The 5,707-nt window shown below is 38.5% G+C and overlaps 2 long non-coding RNA genes across 2 annotated transcripts in view; one reads left to right on the forward strand and one right to left on the reverse strand.

The window, feature by feature from the left end:
* LOC118750018 overlaps positions 1-1,032 on the forward strand; it is a 10,338-nt gene extending 9,306 nt beyond the window's left edge. The window contains exons 2-3 of the long non-coding RNA XR_004994336.1: positions 132-450; positions 516-1,032. This is a non-coding gene — a long non-coding RNA (uncharacterized LOC118750018). The remainder of the gene's footprint in view (positions 1-131; positions 451-515) is intronic.
* Positions 1,033-1,291: 259 nt separating this feature from the next.
* On the reverse strand, positions 1,292-4,839 carry LOC118750019. Its single transcript, XR_004994337.1, has 3 exons — positions 2,476-4,839; positions 2,268-2,418; positions 1,292-2,126 (listed from the first exon to the last, which is right to left on the reverse strand). It is a non-coding gene; the product is annotated as an uncharacterized LOC118750019 (long non-coding RNA).
* Positions 4,840-5,707: the final 868 nt, after the last annotated feature.

Here is a 5,707-nt window from a genome sequence, read left to right on the forward strand (position 1 = left end):
CGCAATAACGATCGCCATCAATTCCGATTCTGATAGCAATCAGGTTTGAATACACAAAAGAGTGAATTCCCAGATTATTTGATTTTTAAAACAAGTTTGCCATTTACTTAACATTTCTGTAATATTTTGAGGGCTCCGGCGAAAACTCGGCTATGGAGTGTTTGGTTGGGCGTTCCTTCCTACCCCGCGGTACTGGCATTTTAAAGCGTCGTCCACTCATTTCACTACTAATTCATTGTCCACTGGACGGAAGAGATAGGCAAAATAGGGAGAGAGTTACATACGTGGAACTTTTACAGCTGAATATCAGCACAGCAGCAGCAGTGGGTGCGGAGAAAAAGCGGCAGAAGGGGAGTAATGCACCAGAACATGTAAACGAAAATGGTGTACACATGTGTTGCTTCAGCAACAGCACAACATGGGTCTAGTGCGCAGGACCTGCCTAATGAAGTGAGTAGCAATGCACTTTTTTCCTAGCGCATGTTGTAATGCTTATTTTTTTTACATTTACACAGCTCACATTCTAGGGAAACCGACGATGTGGACTTCAGTCCCGACAGCAAATATTTAACAACCATTACGAAAGATGGTCCTGGCTTGGGTTAGCTCTGGCGAGTATGAAACCACATCACCAACATCCAAATCGAATAGCACAACAAAAGCCACAACGATGATGAAAATAGAGTCAGCCACTATGAGCTCAACATAATCTTAAATATTTCTATTCAAGCCGGCTAATTATTTTATTAAAGTTACTTTATTTAAACAGCACAGATATAATCATAATCATTATAAAAGTATCTTTTATTTAATTAATATTTTCATTTAACCACCGCTTAGAACTCAACTTTTATGAATCGTAAAAAAATAATAATAATAAAAATTGAAACTCACGTTTGTAAACAATAACTGTAACTTGTAACTCACCCGAAAACTCTGTCTTTTTATGCACCCGTATATAATATTGTATTATTATTGTAAATATAAATAACTAAAATAAACCAAACGTCTGATTAAACTCCCTAGAAAAATTCTGAGTATGCAATTATTATTGTGTAGTGTATTTTATTGTAGGTATTCAGATAGTTACAGTTTTGAAAAAAGCACATTTGTTTAACTATTATCTAACATTAATAAAATAGCTTTCAGCAAATGAAATGGAAAATGGAAATGGAAAATGGAATGAAAAATGGATATATGAAATTAAAATTAATTTAGATTCATAAACTCACAGTCCATATATTTTTTTTTTTTTTTACTTTACTTTACAAATCACAATTCATTTCTCTTAAAAAGTAAGTGGCACTTATATATCACTTTTTGACTTTTGTATTTTTACATTTTGAAATTCAGGGTACGAGTTAAGAGCTCTAACAAATTTTGATTTCTCTAAAATATAATTTTACTGGACAAAAGTTCCACTGAATTATAAGTGGCTTGCTCAGTATTGTATCAGTCAAATATATAGATAGCTGCTGTGCTTTACTGACTTAGTAATAATTTCATGTGGCAAAAAGTGTGCACTCAACCATCGACATGTAGGCCCATCAGAATTAGCACTGCGTCCGTGGCGGAGAAGTATCATACTGATTTGTTTACACCGACGCTCTCATTGTTGTATCTCTTTACGTTCTGTGCGACATGTCATTTTTGTACACGGACGCAATGTGCTCATTCTGATTGGTCTAATAGTCAATACTTAATAATATAGTTATACTAGTCTTTAGTTGAATAGTTTTGTTCCTCTTGTACTTCTTCATGCTCGTCAATCTGCGCTTGCATAACAATATCAGTGCATCGACGCATCACTAGCGCTTGGTTAGGCTTTTTCATTTTGGAAATGGCAGAACATATCATTTTCCCAAAACCACTTATCTCCGCACTAAACCCTTCTCGATTACCTTTACGTGCACATACCTCCTGGAAAGTTTTTACGGTATCCAGTATTGCAGTGTCTAACTCGTCATCCTGTGCGGCTCCTCGCAGATGGAATTGAAGTTGACTTAGGAGGTGACTGCGCAGGGGAAATTTGAGGTGACTGCGCAAGCAAGGCGGAATCGCAAAGTATGTCTAAAATTTCGCCACTTACATCATTTGTTTGCAATGATGGCGCACTTTGTCGCATTCTGTAAAAATACTTTCGTCATAATCCTACTCAATATTATAAATGTGAAAATTAGTATAGTTGGTTGAGGATCAACGGGGGGGAGCCGCGATTCATGCTAGTTGTTACATATGTATGTATAATGTTAATGGATGTTACTTACGGTTTAGGAATAATATGACTTCTTAGAAACTGCAGGCTGTCTAATAGCACTCACTGCCTTCCCAAAAGCGCGCCACTTCCTGAGGAGGAGTTTCTAATTTCCTTGCTGAAGCGCTCTCTCAAATTTCCCCACCGCTTCATGACAATGGATTCTATTAAGAATATAAAAACATCTTATAAGTAATAACGCTCAACTAATTTACGTTTACCATTAACTTCCAAACTGTTGGCAACTTCCAGCCAAGCTCGTCTTTTTTTCTCCGGGTTCTTGAAGTCTGTATGACTTTTATCGTACAAACAGGGACAGCTCCGGACAGACTCAATAAGCTTTTCATCATCCATTGCTAATACTCAAATACTGAACGCGGAAAAACTGAATAATATATTAACACCATGAAAATGAAAGGCACGGGCGAAAAAATACAAATTAAAACTTACATAATGAAAAGTGCAACAATTCTTTTTTTTTTGCGATTTGAGTGGGGTTTTTCCAATATACATCGTTCATTCGAGCGCCAGGTTATCCCACTGCTTGGTGTTACACATGAATGTGACTAAATGAGGAAATTGAGATCGTATGTCTTGTGAAAAGATTAGTTGCAACAGGATTAATTGTAAACTGCACCGAACGCGAAAAAACGAAACAAATTAGACAATATACTGAAAAAATAACCTTTTGCAAAGTGACGCGAAAAATAAAAGCGCAAAATGACGCAATTCAGATATCAGCTGTTTATGGTTATGGCGGAAAACCAAAATTCAATGGGCCTCTATAGCTATGGCGTTATGGTATGGCACCACTAATCGAATACAGTTTTGCCCATAAGGTTGGTTGGAACAGTTGTTTTATATAGTTATGGTTATGTCACCACTAATTTAAGCGTAAACCTCTCACGATTTCCACGAACTTTGTTCCAGAATGATCGCATACGAGTGCTAGACCGAGATGAGCGCGATGGCTTAAAAACTTGAGAGTTCTGGAAGATTTTCTCACGTGCTTGTTCGTATTCAGCTACGCGAATATGATATGGCTTAAATGGACTAGTTGTTTTAGGATTTTCAGTTTCGGAATCTAAGTAAATTTCAGGAATTGAGTCTGAGTTATTTAGTTGGCGTTGTTCACCTGGTTCGGTTTGCGTGCACTCGTCGGTGCACTCCCTTGCAAGTTTTTTGGCTTACTACAGCTTGTGCAAGTAGGCTTGTAGGTATTTGGTTTCCCACATCCGTAGCAGAAAACTTTTCGCTCCCCTAAGCATTCTTGGTAGCGGTGGCCAGGTTGCGAGCAATTCCAACAAGTTAACGTAATAGCGGATACTTCGTTTTCGGTGGGCATAACGAAGGTACTTTCCTCGTTATTATCAGGGATATCAGATTCACTGTTAATTTCAGTAACATATTTCCGTATGGGGTTTTGCCTTGTTATATGTGTGGAATGTCGTCTTTTCAAGTCGTCCAAGAAAAACTCGCGCTTCCTACGAACTTCTCTTAGACGAGAAACTGAAAAAATTTGAAGATTAAGGAATTCATGCTGTATTTCAGGTAGTAAGTTTCTGCGTAGTATCTCTACTAACGATTGCTCTGGAATAGGTTCTGATAATCGGTCTATTATCTAGCATATGGAATCATAAAAAGAATCGAATGTTTCGTTTGCCCTCTGCTTCCTCTTATCATTTCGCGATAATCTACATCAGTACGAGTGTCATTGTATTGGAGGCGTAACGCATTGCACAAGTCTTGCCAACGAATGTTACGTGCAGCCTTGTGATAACGCCAAAACCAATCGCTTGCTTTGCCATCGAAAAGTGAACTGACGTAGCAACATAACAGAGAGAAACTTCCGCCAAGAGTTTGTAATGTTAAGGCTTCCACGCGATAAATGAAATTTTCAACCGAGAGACCATCTGTGCCCCCCGTGAATTTAACTTTCCAGTTATAAATTATGAGACCGACTTTATCCGGTCTAAAAGACAAATCAGAATCAGCTTGATCTCCATATTGTCCAAGATGTGTGGGTACTTGTTCGGTATTGACAGTTGGTGGTAAGCCAAGCAATTGTTCAAACGTTTGTTGCTCCACGGCCGGCAAAGTCTGAACTCGAGAATTGGTGGGGAAAGCATTGTTAGTTAGAGAAGAAGCTTGAATGCTGAATCTCCTTAACCCTGCATCGATATTAGTCTCGACAAGTTGCTTGATTTGCTGGCTTAATTCAGTAAGCATATGCGCTTGTTGTGCGCCAACCGCTGCATTCACCAAATTTTGAACCTGATCTGGAGAGTTCCGTGGCGACTTGCTTATTTGTAAAACGCTAGCTGCGGCCGCGACTGTAGCACTACTATCGTCGGCGTCTAGCGGGGGTACAGAATCAGTCCGTCTAGGTGTTTGGGACCTGGTATTATGGCCATGGGAGACAGTCTTAGTAGGCGCTGTTGTCTTGGTTTTATGAGGAGCGAGCTTCGTGTAACAAGCTGGGCAAAAATCCTGCGTTTGTGAGTATTTAAAAAGACATGACTTATGAAAGGTATGGCTGCACACGGCGGTGGCCAATTGAGACGCGGTACTAATGTTGGTTTTGCATATGTGGCAGTGCATTGCACTTGCTTGACCTGCTATCTCTTCTGTACTACCTTTGACGGACATTGTTTAGCTTGATGACTTGTAACGAATAATTTATGGTGATAAAGAGATGTTGACAACAATATCTAGTTCGGTTTGGAAGGGCGGAAAAATGTTGATTGTCAACCAAATATTTGTACAATTCATTGATTCCGGTAGCTGATCGGTAGGAGTGTTACGGTACTGTGTGGGAGGTGAAAAAATATAGGCTGACTTCCAAAACGTATCAATACAATGTTTGGAAACTGTTATACTGCGGTATTCAAACTATTTTTATATGCAGAGTTGCGACACATTGCAACCATATACATTGCATATTTTAAATATTCAATATAGCAATGAAAAATTTTTCTGAATTTTCCATTTCTAAAACACCAATACTAACCAATAACAAACGAAGCATCAACTTTGTTTCGGGTGCGCTGATTGCTCGAGCGATGCGTTTCGATAAATTTTCGGCTGCGTTTTGGAACAGTATACATTGTCAATATTTTGTAGTTGGACGTTTTGGAACCTTATACTTTGTACGTATGCAAAGCAATTGACGTTTTGGAAGTCAGCCATATTTTCGGCAAATCAGGAAGACAAAGCTGGAAATAGAATAAGAGTGAAAGGCTAAGATTACCTTTCTCTGGTAACTAGTTCGACTAAGTCTGTATATCTTCGTTTCCCAAACTAGAAAGTTCCTAAAGAAAGAAATATCGAATTATATCTTAATACGCAGCCAGTGGGTAGTTCGAGACCACACCTCCCGTATTTCCAGCGTATTTAAAGAAAATAATTAAAAGACAACTGATAGAAGACAACGAATAGTTAGATACTTTTTTT

Source organism: Rhagoletis pomonella, unplaced genomic scaffold (genome assembly GCF_013731165.1).
Source record: "Rhagoletis pomonella isolate Grant_MI unplaced genomic scaffold, Rhpom_1.0 Rhpom_scaffold_00113, whole genome shotgun sequence".
In the NCBI taxonomy this organism is placed as follows: domain Eukaryota; kingdom Metazoa; phylum Arthropoda; class Insecta; order Diptera; family Tephritidae; genus Rhagoletis; species Rhagoletis pomonella.